Here is a 16826-nt window from a genome sequence, read left to right on the forward strand (position 1 = left end):
TTTGGGACTGGCCTGGGAAACATAGGGATACCTTGTTTCTTCAAAAATTTGAAAATTACCCAGGCATAGTAGTGCATGCCTTGAATCCCAGTGACTTGAGAGGCTGATGGAAGAGGATTGTTTGGGCCTGGGAGTTCAAGACTACAGTGAGCCAAGATTGTGCCACTGCACTTCAGCCTAGGCAACAGAGGCAGACCCAGCCAAAAGAAAAAAAAGAAAAAAAAGAAAAGAAAGAAAAGCAAAGCAAAAAAAGAGAAGAAAGAAAAAAAAAATGGGACAGCATGGAGGTATGAAAGAGATGGGTTAGCTAGAGGTGAAGAGTTGGGGTCACAGACCCAGTGGCAGAAGTGACTCTCTTTCTCAATTTATCCACATGCACGTTCCTGATTATCCACACTTTATTCTCCAGGTGTGGTATTACCCCCTCAAAGACTGGAGAGATGGTGTGCATGTGTGTGGCTGTTGTCCAAACTCTCGTTTCCAGACTACAGATCTGCTATGGCTCCAGTCCCCTAACTCCAATCACTCAAACCTCTAAGATTCTCCAGAGTCCTCAGGAAGCACCCCTCACCCCAGTCTTAATCACCACTTGCTCCTCCCACTTGACCGTGGGCTCCATGCCACTCTTCCTGCTTTCTATCTCTTCTTTCTTGTATTCTGTGTTTCCTCTTCACTTTTCAGCCTTCTTATGAGAAGAAAGCCCACAGCTCTGAATGATCATCAGCCAATCAGAACATTCCTCTACTCCAGGGATTTCTTCCCCCGCCCCCTCCCCAGTTTGTGCTACCATCTGCGAATCTGAGGAGCTTGTAGAAAATTTCCTGTGTGCAAGCTCACCCACATAGACTGTGATTCACTAGTTTGGGGTGGAGCCAGCACTTCATTAATATATAAAGTTCCCCAGGGGACTCCAATATGCAGCCAGTCTAAGAACCAATTCTCCAATCTATGTGCAGAGTGCTTCATACTCACTGGGCCTTTGGGCTCTTCTCAGAGGCCTGTCCATAGCTCCCCTGCATAAAGATCCTCAGCTGTTCTGGGATCATACAGGGCAGAAGGCTGGTCCTTTGATAGTCACCAAGACTTTGCTGTAGTCAGGCTTAATGACATATTCCCAGGCTTGTTACACTGTTGTCTTGTTCATAAAAAATATGTTTTAGCCTTTTAGATATCTAGTTTTGCAAATCAGTGTCAGGTATGGAAAGAATCCTGTCACTTGAACAGCATATTCAATGATTTTAAAGGTCAAGACCTGTGTGGAAATTAGCTTTCAGCTATTGGAACACACTGACTTCTACATACATAACAGAAAATATGGTCCTATGGCACACTGGATATTTATGCATATATAAATTAGCCTGTTAGATATACTGATAAGCGACAGCTCAAGTACTCACTGATGATCATGCCCAGCATAGTAGGAAAACACTGAAAGCGCAGAAACAGGTTTCAAGGACACTGCAGTAATAGTTCTTGATTATAGAGTGCCTACTTTACGACAGGCACTATGCTGCAAGTTAGTTTACCTCAAATACTCACCACAACCTAGAAAAGTAGGAAACTCAAGCTCGTGAAAGGAAGGAAACTCACCCAGGATAATACAGTAAAATGTGCTAGAGGCAGGATTCCATGACAGACGTTCTGAACTCAGGCACTGCCAACTCTCCGTTACACACTCCTTACCATCAATGACACCAATGTGCAATGGGCATGCTCCCTGTGAATGGGCACCTAGGAACAGGGCTACCCACAGAGGAGTGAGTGTAGGAGAATCTGTCCCCAGAACCATTGCCCACACTAAATATTATTTACTTTTTAAAGAGTATTACTAATTTGACAAGCAAAATATGATGCACATATTAATTTAATTTATATATTTTTTCAGATGTTGATGCAGATTAATTTTCTCATTTGTACACTATCTGATTTAAGTCTATTCTATTGGTGATAAAACACAAGGATAGGTTTGTTTCTTTGAACAATTAAAGTAAGAAAGGGAGAAAGAATAAGCTTTTGAGCACTGATTTTATATTTATCTATCAATTAGTCATCAAGGTAGAGAAGAACAAATTCTTAGTCGCCCTCACCAAAAGATTGCAAAGCACATTTAGTTTCTTTTTTTCAATTGGCCAAAAATTGTGTCTTCTAACTGTTTGGTGTCTAGGAGTAAAACTGAAGTCACTAGCAAAATGTCTGTTTTGATAAATCGGGAACAAAAAGACCAAAACTAATGACTTCCACAATGGAAGGTGCCCTGGGAAATACAATATAGAACAGTGGAATCGAGGGCTTGTTTACTGTGATTCTGTATATCCATCTGATGGGGAGTATAAATAGGTTTCTTTACACAAAGGGACCTAGGGAATGGTGAATCGGGGAATAATTGACTTGTCTCGGTATGTTTGTGAATGTGCATTTTTATCTGATGGCAAATATGCTGTTGGCCTTTGAGTCAGTCACCCACCATAAAATTTCCTCAGCCTCATATGAACCAAGATAGTGTGCCCATCCCCCCCTCAAAGAAAACATTTCAAATTAGCATTAATCATCCAATGTCGTGGTCGGGGCCCTGCAGTGAAAGCCACCTACTGCAGCTGAATGCCATTCAGGAGGCAAGAAGTGATTTGCAATATAATTTAAATGAAGAGTTGGTTTCTTTTCCTATTTAGAACATACCAGTATGGAAAACTGATTGTCAGACATTCTGGTGATGTGCATCAACTTGGCTATTCACTCAGAAAATGAAGTTTCCTGAGACACCCGCACATGTAATTTATTTTTTTCCCTATGAAGTTAACTTCAGCTTGTTAAATACAATGACTATCCAAACCACAGAAAAACCAACACCATTAATTTTAATGCTCATAATGTAATGGAAGGAGATTATATTCATTTGGGATTTTTCTCCTTTTAATAGAATGTTTACTTGCCCCTCTCCTTATGAGTTAATTATTATCTTCTCTCCATAATGCTCTGCTTATATCTGAGCAGCAAACAGAGTCTGTTAATGTCTTGAGTTTATAGATTACTGGTGGTTCTATCATTTTGCAATGTCTATCACTAAAGCATCAATAGCTTGCCAGTGTGGTGAGTGAATATGTGACTGATAGGAATGCAACTACTTCCTTACATAACTTTCCCATCTATTTTTATAAAACATTTAGTTTTAGCACAGTGTCTCTTCTATGCGTTGACTGGCAGATTGAAGGACTTTTCAGTAAATTATACAGTAGTGAGTTAAGAATTGGTGACTTCTGTTATCATTCGGGTATTTATGTTTAATTCATCAATTTATTCATTTAATAGACACTTAATGAGTACCTGGCTTATTTCAGTAGTGTGCTAAGTATTAAGGATTAAGATATAGTCCCCATGTTCAGGGAGCCCACAATTCTGAGCAGGAATTGCCATAAGGAATTGCAGCATAGGCTCAATGAGATGAGTGGTACAAAAAAACTGGGTAGAAAGGGTAATAGACAGTGCAATGGAAGAAGCTCTTCCTGGAAAGAAAACTACCAAAGAAGGCTTTGCATATAGTGGAGCTGATCTTGAAGTCCCAGACCCTGAGTTCTTCAATTTGGCAGTAGAATGATGTGTGAGGGTGGGAGGAGGCAGTAAAGGCAGAGGGAATAGCATATGTAAGGTAGTGATAAAAAAAAGAAAACGAAGTAGTGATGAACACCTATTGAAAACCTTCTGCATGTTTTTAAGTAATAAAAGCTGACATTTTCTAGACTTACCATTTGCCAACCACTGTTTCAAATTCTGACATCTGCAGACTCAAGCCTCACAATGACACTTTGAAGTAGGTATTATCAGCACTCCTTTTTACAAATTAAAATACGTGCCTGGAGAGATTCAGTAACTTGCCAAATATCACACAGCTGGTAGGATCAGGACCAAGACTAGAACTCAGGTTCTTTGAGTCCAAAGTCTACAAGTTTAAATATTACACTAATATTTCAGTGTAATATGGCATCTTTGCTCTTTAGATCCCTTAGTCCAGCTGTGCAGAGAAGACATGCAAATAGTGACTGCCATTCATGACACTAAGAGGGGATAACAGCAGCAGCTATGACTTACAGAGAGTGTTAAATGAGATATGAAATGTTAAATGAGATATGAAGTATACGAAGGGCTTAGAACAGTGCCTGGTACATGGTAAAGAATTTGTTAACTGCTGGTGGTATGATGATAAATGTGTTAACAGTAGCAGAATATGCCGGGTGCAGTGGCTCATGCCTGTAACCCAGCACTCTGGGAGGCCGAGGCAGGTGGATCACAAGGTCAGGAGTTCGAGACCAGCCTGGCCAACATAGCAAAACCCAGTCTCTACTAAAAACACAAAAATTAGCCGGGTGCGGTGGCGCGCACCTAAAATCCCAGGTACTCCAGAGGCTGAGGCAGGAGAATTGCTTGAACCCAGGAGGCAGAGGTTGCAGTGAGCCGAGATTATGCCGCTGCACTGGGTGATGGAGGGAGACTTCATCTCAAAAAAAAAAAAAAAAAGAATAGTAGGCTATAACACTACTTAGAAATTTGGAGTTGGTAGCATTTGATGTAGACCTGGACTCCTTAATGGATTATTTCAGCAAGAGAAAGCAGAATGCAGAGATGAAAGCTGACTGGAAAATTCCACTATGTTTTAAAAAAAAGTAAATAAACTAATTTGATTAAAGCAGAGGTCTTTAAGGAGAAGCAGAAAGAATAAGATTAAACAGGAGGATAGAATTGCTTGTAATTAATTATATTTGTTGAGTGATTGGTACTGTTTGTATTTTGGTTTTAGTCATCATAACTTTTTCCTGGGATTATAGACTCATTTTTTTCTTTTGAAGAAAATGAGGCTCAGATAATTAATGTAATATTTCTCAGGTAATCCAGCAAGAGTAGTTAAATTTGGACTTGAACTCAGGCCTGTGTTACTTAAAGTGCCATATGCTTTTGGCCACACCATACTTTCAATTTTGCAGCTCTGACTTTCTAACACATCATCAATATTTATAGAATAATTTTTCTAGTGAAAGGGGTAGAAAAAAAGTAAGAACATATTTTGTTAATGTTTTCTTTTTAGAGTTCTGCTTATCAATCACTATAGCCCAACTTTCCCCAGTTAATAGCCTGTGTCTGCTTTCATTAAAATAGAAAGAACTGGTCTCTCTGTTTGATTTCCTGTACACACATACACCCCTCAGGTTTCCTATTTGTGTGTATCTGTTATAACATATACCATCAATAATAAGCCACTGCCTGAAATGAGAGCGAACAGTTAAGAGTATTGACTTCGAGGGACTGCAGGGTGCCAGGGCTAGAATCCTGGCTCTGCCCTTCATAGCTGTGGTCACAAGCAACTTTTCTACATTCTCTATACTTCTGTTTCTTTATCTTTTTAATGACAATTATAATAGTACCTACATCAGTGATTTGCTGTTAGGAATAAATGGATTAGTATGTATAAAAACTAAAAGCTATGCTTAAAATGCTATGATAATTCATTTAATATTAGCATCATTATGGCTTATAATCTAACATCCATTGAGATAAAGATCTGTGATTAGCTCTGTCCTTGATCTGTTTGTGTTTCTATAAAGGAATAACTGAGACTGGGTAGTTTATAAAGATAAGAGATTTGTTTGACTCACAGTTCTGCAGGCTATACAGAAGGCATGATGCCAACATCTGCTACTGAGGAGGGCCTCTGACTGCTTCCCTTCGTGGTGGAAGGGGAGAGGGAGCCAGCATGTGCAAAGATCACACAGCTAGAGAGGAAACAAGAGGTAGAGGGGAGGGAGGTGCCATGGTCCTTTTAACAACCAGCTCTCATAGGAACTAACAGAGCGAGAACTCACTCATTACTGTGAGGATGGCACCATGCTCTTCATGAGGGATCCACCCATGTGACCCAAACACCTGCCATTAGGCCTCACCTCCAACACTGGGTATCAAATTTGAACATGAGGTTTGGAGGACAAACATCCAAACTATAGCAATGAGGATATGGAAAAGGCATTCCTTTATACATTTTCTGAAGAGCATGTAAAATTGTACAAACTTTGTGAATGGTTATTTGACAATATCTATCAAAATTTAAAATATACATTTTGTTTATCCAATAATTCTGCTTTAAGGTATTTATCCTACAGATAGATTCATCCAAGTGAAAAATATACAATTTGTACCTTTTGAATTTTAGCCTGTGTATGTTTAACCTAGTCCAACATTTTAAAATAAAGATGAATGAGCATGTTTGCTTTTATTCATGTCCTTCCCATAGCCTAGCACAGTGCTAGGCACAGAGACCCTCACAAGTTCCCTTTTGTTTAGCTCAGCACACGTCATGTGGCTCTCTGTGCCCCATGACCACCTACCCTACGTGTACCATGCACACTTTCAAATCATACACTTCACCCTGAACCATTCACTTCAAACCCCATTGTGATGACCATTGTACTTTATCCTCTTTCTCTTTCGGTTTGCCTTCAAAATTGACATCGTTTTTTCATTGCAGCTATTTCCTTGGCTTCTCTCCATGACGATTCCTGACTCGTGGCCCGGGCAATCTTGGGAAGACATCATCCAGCTTCTTCAGTCCAGACCCTGGGCACCCCCCTTTCGCCAGGATCCTCCCCACCCAGCCTGGACACATTGACTGAACTGTTTTCTAGGACACTGGTGAGTAAAATGCTTGGCTACTTCATGAAAACAGTTCCAATCATCCCCTCCCAATACCTTCTCCTCCACATTTGAGCATGATTTTGTTTCTTTCAAAAGTGGCTCCAATACTCTTCCTTTCTGGAACTGCCTCTCTGTAGTTAATACCCCAAGGTTCATTATTTGTTTAATCACTGGCTTATTCAATGAGGCGGTAGCCAGCGGAATCTAAGAACTGAAAGGTGCATGCCTTTGTCCCCCTCCTGTGTGGTTCCATTCAGGGTTACTTGTCTCTGACTTAGATTGGAGACTAAATGGATTAGAATAAAACCAATTTAAGGGAAAAAAGAAATGTTCACAGAAACAGAAATAGAGAGTCCTGCTATCTTGGCTGCCTAAGATCTGCAGGCCTCACCAAGGAATTTAAAAAGTAATGTTTCTTATCATAAGTGACAGAAATATGCTGCTTTCTGCATCAATAGATATGAAGATTAAAGGGTCTGACCGTATTAAACAATTTTGCACAGCACCAGGCACTCTGGGTTGTGCTCTCTGCCTTATTACCCTTCATCGTGTGGCTATTTCAGGCCCAATTTAAGAACACAATGCAGTCTGGCTTTGCAAATTGACATCCTTTAATTTAAACTGTCTTGTGGGAGAATTAAGAAATTATGGAACAATTATTCGCCCTCAGTTGAAAGCTGGATGACGTCCTGAGATTCTTGTACATTAGCCATTTGAATTGATTAAGTCACGTAATTGAATTACACCTTTGCCCCATAATATCTTGTGGCAAATATGTTGGTGGTTCTTGTTGGGAAATGCTTCCATAAAAATAGAAGAGGGGTTGGTATTAGAGATTGACCTGGATATCAAAGAAAACCTCAGAGCAGAGTGGGCTGACACTCTGAGATTCTGTGAGGGAGGTTGATTAACAGAGCAAGCGTTCTGTTTGGAGTTGCAATGGAAGTTCACAGATCAAAACTGTATGCATGATATAGTGTACATCCTTCCTTAATCTCTCTTTGCATTGTCCTTGAACATTCGGCTTCAGTGTCTGGCATTCATTCTCAAAGCTTTTTCTAGCATCTCCCATGGACAAAAAAACTGGGTTCGGTGTACCTTCCTTTGTCTTACATGGTTTTCTAAATATGCTTCCATTATAGTAGCTACCACAATGCTGACAGGTTTCTTTCACCAGGCAAGGAGGCTGGAAACCATGTCCAGCTCACCTAGGTTGGTAATAGTGCTCAATAGGTGTTTGCTGAGTGAGGTTTTACTAGTAAGTCTCTATGGTTTTGTCTCTGTTTCCTTTTGTTTCATGGGGTGAAGGGAGGTAGAATCTGTTAGTAATTTTGTAAGCATCATTCTTAAGTAGGAGTTTTTTCACTACTTATGTTATTAGACAATTTTGTAGAGGGTTTATTAAAGGCCAACTCTATCTGCTTAACACCTATGAGGCACCTATTATGTACAAAAGCTAGGCTAGATGCTGAGGGGAAAAATTAGCCAAAACATATTTCCTTTTCCTTAGAGGAGCTCAAAATCCAGTGGGGGAATTGAAGAGGTCTGTGCAAGAAATAGCTCTGGTAACTGAACAAGCACGTAGGAGGCTGTTCCATAGTCTAGGACTCTGAGAAGGGGCCATGGTACATTCCATTTCATTCTTCTCTGATGTTCGTACTGTCATTGGTCTGCCCTGTGCCCCCTCCCACATCGTCCATTTTGGAATCCAGCAGAGAAGAAAACTCTTAGACTAATGTCCTGTGGACAGGCTGGATGTGTGCCTTTCATTTAAAAACTCCTCTAAAGGAGAGAGGTTTTAAAGCACTGTTTCCCCTCACCCCACCCCCACACTGACTTCCAACTCTCTATCATACTGTGCAGCATTCTGGGTCTTCCTATTCTTTGTCTATTCTGTGTGGCACAAGAATCTCTCTTTTTAAAGGCTCTTTACGTTTTCTTTACCTTTATCAAAGAACGCTCTTGGAGCTTTAAAACCCAACCACAGCTATCTTCCTGAATATTTCTGTGGGGAAGGGATTAATCAAGCCTGTCAAACATTGAGCTGTAAAACCTTTAATATTTCTAAAAGGTTTAAAGCCAGCATATTTATCACATGCATCATTGAGAATAATCTTTCCTTTTATAGAACAAATTAAATGTTCACTGTAAAATATTGTGGTGATGAGCACAGTGGGTGAAAGACACGTGCAGGGGCCCAATGTGATATTGCAATGGAGATTCTGGTTAAATCTTTCCCTGACGTCACCCTGCTAGAAGCCACCCATCATCCCCCACACATCTATTTGTACGAATGCTTTATACTGTGGAATTCTAGAATCTTGGTGCTCAAAGAGAAAGGGGCTAATATTTGTTGAGTGCCTGCTATGTCACGTATTGTGTCTGCATAGTTTAAGTGGGTTTTCACATTTTAATTTTCAAAATAATCCTTTATAATAGGTACTGTCATATCTGATTTATAGATAAGGAAGCAAAGATTCAAAAAGTGAAGCAATTCTCTCAAGATCACATAAATATTTATTTGCAAATCTGGGCCTTGACCCTATGCCTGGCTAATTCTTTCCTTCTGTTTATGTGGCAAATGCCTAGCAAATGTTTAGCAGAAGGTAGGTACCCACTGAAGAGTTGCTAAAGTTATTATGACTATTAGAAAGTCTCTGGAGATTTTTATTGAAAGATCATTATTCTATAGACAGAGAAACAGTGAATATTGTTGTGCCTGATTCTGAGAATCTGAGATGTCTAACCCAGCAGTAGTGGCAGTGTTCCTTAGGATAGGGAGAGACTCACTTGGGGCTTTTGATTACTCTAACTAATACAAACACTGTATTTTGTTGTTTATAAAGTGCTTTCATGTGCACAGTCTAATTTAATCTACTCAACAGCTTAGTGAAGTAAAGTCAGCATTACTGCCATTTTACAGATAGGGAAACTGAGGTGCAAAGACGTGATAAATCATGCCCAGGTCATTCAACTAGAAGCAACTTATGCTCCAACTCCATTCTTCTTATTTCAAAGACACCGTCTTTCTACTAATATTTTAAAACTGTTTAGTTATTATTCCTAAGAATTCAACAAGTAAAATAGAGTTTTTTATATTTTGAAGTTTTATTGATATAAAGTGTACAATTTCAAAAGAGCACTTTAATGGGTGTTTTGATACTGGATTTCAATTTAATACATTGATTTGGAGTCTTTTGCAAACATTATTCTTTTAAATTATCTGAAAGAGTTATATGGTGCTTTAGCAAGTATCCATAAATAATAAGTTTTTCAGCTTTATTCAGTTGTAATTGACAAAAATATAAAGTTTTGAAGCTTGCAAGGACCTTAGAGACTGATGACTCTTGTTTTTCGATTCGATAACTGAGGTATAGACATTGAAAGTAGTGTGACAGAAGCCAGGCAAAATACTGGGATAACGGAGAACAAGGATACATTCATTCCGATAGGGATGGGTGGTATGAAACCATGGAAGGCTTCACTGAGGAGGTGACTCTTGATGGTGTCCTGAAAAGAGGAAGATTTTAATAGGGTGAGAAGAGTCAACAAGTGAAGCTAGAACAGAAGAAAGGAATGACAGTGTATGAAAATGACAACATGATGGTTCTATGGGCGGGGGCCCTTCGTGGAAGCTCAAGTTTGTTGTTTCAATATAATTAGTTGTATAATTGCATTCCCAGACTGTCACATAGGGCTGCACACACATGTAATTAGACCCCCTACCAGCCAGACGGTGTCTTCTACACGCCTCCACTTTAGACCTCCAGCTTTGTAGCAGAGCAGGCAACCAAAAGAGAGGTCCTGAGGCTGTGGGAGGATTTGCAGTTCCAAACTCACCTCTTCTATGAGCATACCTCTCTGTGTTTGCCAAAGGTACTGGGTGGGTGGGGGGGAGGGGGAGACAGACAAAAGACTTAGAAGGAGGAACAGCTTTCTCTTCCTAGGTTTCTATGAATACAATGGGCCCATTTCTGGAACTGTTGGGTGGGCGAAATGTTTCACCAGTTTACATTTAGCAAACTGTAATTAGCGTCAGCAGGAGGAGAGAAATGACTGTGTTGGGAAACTCCACTTTCCTCTGCGCAACAGCCTCTGTTCGGAAGGGCTGTTCCCTGCGTTTGGGCTTTTGTGATGGGGAAGCAGTGTACAGCTGCCTTATATAGTTGCAATGGGCTTGTTCTGGGGATGAAGCTCTTAACTGCAGCAGGGGACAGAGGCCAATGGAGGATCCTCTTCAAATGGCAGAGTGAATCCTGCGTAGGTGTCAGCCAGGTGGAGTCACTGGGCTCTCGTAAGGTTTCATTCATTCCATAAATACACATAAGCCCACACCCACATAAACCCTACTGTGTGCTGGAAACTAGGCTTGATTTTTAGGAGCTCCAGATCCCCACAGGCCTCTGTGAAAGGGCATGCTGGCCAACCATAGATTAATGGCTAGATACACAAAGTGCCATCTGAGGCTTCTTAGTTTGGGGACCCTTGAGTGAGTAAATCACATACTCACTGTATTTGTTAGGATGAGTAGTGCTAGTAGCCTTAACCAACAAAATGATTTTAAAAAGTTCATTATGATACTTAATACAACCATTCAGAAAGCTGGGTTTCCCCATCTTATCTGTGTCACCATCATCTTCAACATGTAGCCTCTAAGGTCTTTGAAGATGGGGAAAGAGAGAGGAAGATCATACTTGGGAGATGTTTAGGGACCATTTCTGGAAATGGCAGACAGCCCTTCCACCCATATTCCATTGGCCAGAATTCAGTTATATGGCCCAATTTAATTGTTAGGGGAATGTAAATGTAGCTTAGCTATGTGCCCAGGACAAAAATGACATAGATGAAGAGATGTCTGCACTCCCATGTTTATTGTAGCAGTATTCACTATAGCCAAGACAGAATCAACCTAAGTGTTCATCAACAGATGAATGGATAAAAAATGAGATATAGATACAAAATGGAATAGTATTCAACCATAAAAAAGAACAAAATCCTGTCATTCACAGGAAAATGGATAAGCCTGGAGGACATTATATTAAATGAAATAATCCAGGCACAGGAAGACAAGCATCACATGTTCTTACTCGTATGTGGGGGCTAAAAAAGCTTATTTCATAGAAGTGGAGAGTAGAACTGTGGTTACTAGCGGCTGGGAAGGATGGAGGGAGGAGGAAATAGTGAATTTGGCTAATGGATACAAAATTACAGCTAGATAGGAGAAAAAATTTCTAGTGTTCTACAGCACTGTTGGGTGACTATAGATAATATTTTATTGCATCATTTCAGATAGAAAGGATTTTAAACATTCCCAACACAAATTAATAATAAATGTTTGAGGTGAGAAATATGCTAAATACCCTAAGTTGACCATTACACGTTGTATACATGTGTCAAAATATCACTCTGTACCCCATAAATATATATAATTATTGTGTCCATCCAAAATAATTTTAAAAAGTGAAACAGACATAGTCTTCCTAACACGTTTGATTAAACTCAGTTCCCATTCAAACAAATGCAAGATCATCTAAAAGAATTACCGTTTATTACCATTTTGAGGAGCCTTTCCAGGAAAAATGCTCTTCCAGTGTAGAATGGAACTCAACCAGTGAGAATTTAATTAACACAAATTGTCCGGAAGTGTCTGAAATGACTTCATAACTCTTCAGTCCAGAATTCCTCTTATGGTATTCGACCCTAAAAATAGAAATAACAAAAATTTGTGAATAAAAATTTGTTTCCACGTTACTTGCAATGTTGACAAAAGGCAAACAACCAAAATTTCCAAAAATAAGAAAAAGATTTTACTGAAGTTCTTCACACTTAAATAATGCAGTCATTAAATAAAACATATTTCTAAAGAATTTTTCATGTTGTTATTGACATATGGACATAAAGATAGGCTTCAGAGCTTTATATACAACCGGATTCCAATTTTGTTCCAAACATATGTTTAGGTGTGTAATTATAGCCACCCGAAAAGACTAAAGACAGTGCGTTAAGATATTAAGAGTGAACCTCTCTACATAGCAGCATAATAAGGGCTTTTATTTTTCTCTTTATATTTTGTTCTTCTAAATCTGATACAATGATGAGTATGTGTAACTTTTGTAATTATAAAAAATAAATCAATTAGGATTTTTAAAAGGTGAAGCAGAATGAAGAATGACTTGGGACTAGGACTGACTCAGAATGGAGAGAATTAATTATCCCAAGTGCTTCAGGTGGGAACAGCCAAAGGGTGTGTGTGGGAATGTCCTAGAATTGTGTCATATCCAGAGAGGGAGCTGCAGGGTGGAGAACAGAGTGTATCATAATGGTCAAGACTTACGCAAACTCAGGGCGCCCACAACAATTTCCTTAGCTGGGACAGAGGGTACAAATCTTAACTTTAGTTGGCTTTCAAAACTAGGCAACTGAACTGATTAAAAAATTCAAAACTGGGGCAGTGGGTTCAAGTCCTGGCTCTTCTAATAACCAGCTCTGTGGCTTTGGGCATGTGTCTTAACCACTCCGAACCTCATTTGTAAAAGAAATAATACCTTCCTTATAGTATCAGTGTGACACTAAATGTAATCATATTTTCAAGTATTGAACACATGTATACATATATCTATACATACATATTCACACACACATATATACACACACACCTAGACCCTTCCCACCAAGCTTGGAGGGGTGCACTTTGGGATAAAGCCCCTTCCTCACTGCAACTTTTCATAATCCTCTCCATGCTTCATTTCCAATCCCTATCCCTATCCCCATAGTGCCATTACTAGGACCACCTGAAGTTTTAGCCCAGAGGCATCTCTTCCCTGTGACCTTCACCTGCAATTTGGAGATATTCCTCTTGAGAAGTTTCTCCTCTCTTCTTTTCTTGGTGAGTTCAGTTTGGCTTCTAAGCAATTGAGGCCCACTGTATGTCCAGCCTGCATATCAACTAGGAGAAACGTGAAAAATCCTAAACTAAATGTTCTAAGACAAATATCCAAGCAAAATAATAGAAGGCAAAGGGATTATAGGGTACCGTCAGATGTGTCTGGGTGAGAGAGCACTCAGGCTGTGACACTGCGCAACGCTACAGAATCAGAAAAAAAGGAAATGCAGCCCGAGACGCTGTGACTTCACACCCTGCTGCTTCAACATGAAGTCCTGAATCATTTTCCCTGTTCTGTCTGAAGCCAGCCTCAACAGATCATCACAACAATCACCTTAAGTGATGAACACATATGTGTGCCAGGTACTGTGCACAAGATTGTCACACCTGATACATCTGGCTTTTTCATATCATCGTGTTTCTTCCAGTGGGAATTTTGTTTTTCTCCTCAGCTGCCTCCTTTTTTTATCCTTCTGGGGACATCGTTATTTATATGGCTACTAAACTGGGTAAAGATGCAACAGGAGTTCCTAAGAAGGTACTATCCAGATGTGTTATGGTTGCCTATATTCTCTTTCCCTGCACAGTTGAAGAGGACAGGTTGGCTGATGAACTTGGTGGGTCCTTGAACATTCAGCCTAAAGGTCTTGAGCTTAGTTTAAATAGTGCTCAGTGACTTCTAACAAAAAAGAGCAAGAAAGAAAATTCTTCCGTTTCCAGCTTAGAGACTTTCCCAAATTCGAGGCTGGTCACTGATTTATGCTGCCAAGAAGCCTGTTGCTGATTATGCTGGATGCCCCATAAATTAATGAGAGCTGGACTTAGCAGTGACAACGATCGCTGAGTCTGTGGAGCAGAAAATGCAACACTAATATATATGTTTCAGAAATGTCCTTTTGTCTATATGTTTGGAGGAGAAAGTGCTGATGAGGATCAATTTCATATTGACTTTAAATTTTTCATTTGACCCAGATCTCTTTTTATTAAGTAATGCACATGAGAACATTTCGTCCCAGGCCAACTTGATGGCTTGGAGAATTCCCTTCAGAATACGGCAACCTGGATAGAATTTGAAATGCAGTTCATTCATTTATTCTTTTATTCATCCTTTAATAATTATTTATTGAGCACCTGCTATGTGCTTAATTCTAAAAACTATGCTAGTCTGTCAGCAAGACACAATCTGCCCTCAAGGAATCTAAAATCTAATGAGCTAGACACGCATTAATAAACATTCCTGTCCTAGAGCAGTATGTTTCATTAGCAGGAAGTGCAGGTATAACGGAAGCACGGAGGAAGGACTCCCAGAAGATATCAGGTACTTGGGAAGCATTTAGTTCTTGTTGAAAGAATGAATGAGTGGATGAATGAATGAATGAGATGGTCCTTGAGCTTAGTCGTAGAGCAAGGTAGAAATTGATAAAGCTGAAAAAGAGCTGAAAAGAGCTGTAAGCTGAAAAAGAGCATGTTCAAAGGCAGCAAGGTGTGGTGTTTTAAATATAGCTCAGGTGTGAGGGGAGACAGGCGGTAGGGCTCCAGGTAGTCAAGAACCAGACATAATGAACTTGGGCATTAAGTCACCATCTACCTGTGCAAATAGACATACTTGTAGATGGCAGAGTGGACCCAGGGGGCCTTACACCTCTTCAGAGAGCAGGCATAACCACACAATAAATGGCTCATCTGGAGGGATTATCTTCAGTGCTTAGTTTGGAGATTCAGTAGGTAGTTGAGCTTGCCCTCTCTGGACACTTTCCTGAAGAGGCAGTCCAGTAGAACCAAAGCATATTCTCTGAGAAAGTTTCAAAGCCGGGTTCACCATCTTAAACTAAGCAGTGAATGTTTCTAGAAGCATGTATCCTGCTTGCTACAAATCCCTGCTGTGTCTTCAGTTTTGTCTGAATGTTGGGACCACGTTGTGAAATCTTGTATTTATTGCCTTCCTGCACTCTCTTCAGCTTGTATTTCCCGCATTCTTAGTTACTGTCTGTATGTTTGCTAGTGGTCCAGTTTTGTTCTGTTTTAACCTTGTTTGAACCCTCAAGCCAGTCTAGGAAAATGTGACCATCACTCTTCTGAGCATCTACCTCTGGGACGTGGTCCCGGGGCTTTGACTCACAGGTTAGAAATCTTGTCATGCTCCCCTGAACTTGACTCAATGGCTGCAGTGGCCTGGCTGATTTATGGCTGTTTCTTCCTCTGTTTGATCTTAGCAAACAGACAGCTGTGATGTAGCAGCTTCATTCTACTCACCTGCTGGCACCTTCATGTTTGGTCTAATAGCTTGTTAACTGCTCTGAGGACAGGCACTGCCCTTCCTGGCTACCGTCTAGAGTGGTCTCTATGGCAACCACGTCACATCAGGGATGATGCTCATTCTTCAAGGCTTTCCTTCTCCGTTTTTCTCTGGTGGCTTCTGGGTAACCTGTAATGGTTGGAGCCCTGCCTCACCCTGCCAGGAAGCCACTGCTGATTTAAAGCCTTGCAAAGAAACTTAACAAGACACACTGCTTTCTTTTGGTCTTGTTGCTTGTTCTGTGTTGCACTTGGTCCAGGCCTGTAGGGACTTGTCATCCCTTCTTTATCATCTCTCTTTTTGGTGTTCCCCAGGTACTGTTCCCAGTCTCTCTCGGAAAGCTTTGACATGGTTTCTCCAGATCTCTGGGTTCATTAATATCATACAGCAGTCCCATCTAAATCCTGACATTCGGTATGTTCTTTGTTTGCCTCATCTACCTTTGTTTACTCATTCACTCTTCTCTTCAGCAGTGACTCCCAAGCTCTCTGGTCTTCATCTGTACCAAAGAGACTTGTGTCAAAGAGACTCATATAGACTGTTCAGATATAATATATGAAGAAAGAACTGATTTATGTGTGATAGGACTCTAGAGTGTTCAGTCTGCCAATGGCATTCAGAGTCCAGCAATAATAGTATTAATAATAGCAAATACTATTATATACAGTATTTATATACAGTAACTGTGCATAAATAGTATTATTGTGATAAGAACTTTACATCTATACAATAATCCTATAAGATGAATACTCTTATTGTCCCCATGAGGAAACTGAGGCACAGAGGGCTAAGAAACATGCTGTAGAGCCCCAGCTATTAAATGGCAGAGCTAGAACTTGAACTCTGGCTCCAGAATTTATGCTCTTCAACCCTTTGCTATACATTGGGCAGAGAGATTGTTTTCTGTACATGTGGTCCCGCCACCAGTAATCACTTACTTCTGCAAGGCTAAATTGTACCCATCTACAATTT

The 16826-nt window shown here is 40.1% G+C and overlaps 1 protein-coding gene across 6 annotated transcripts in view; it reads left to right on the plus strand.

Moving 5' to 3' along the window:
• DAB1 (DAB adaptor protein 1) overlaps nt 1-16826 on the plus strand; it is a 1249170-nt gene that overhangs the window by 352530 nt on the left and 879814 nt on the right. For all 6 annotated transcript variants that reach the window (XM_055349811.2, XM_063698321.1, XM_063698323.1 and 3 more), the window contains exon 2: nt 6509-6672. The gene's annotated coding sequence lies outside the window, so the exon portion shown is untranslated. The remainder of the gene's footprint in view (nt 1-6508; nt 6673-16826) is intronic.

This window comes from Gorilla gorilla, chromosome 1 (assembly GCF_029281585.2).
Source record: "Gorilla gorilla gorilla isolate KB3781 chromosome 1, NHGRI_mGorGor1-v2.1_pri, whole genome shotgun sequence".
Lineage (NCBI taxonomy): Eukaryota > Metazoa > Chordata > Mammalia > Primates > Hominidae > Gorilla > Gorilla gorilla.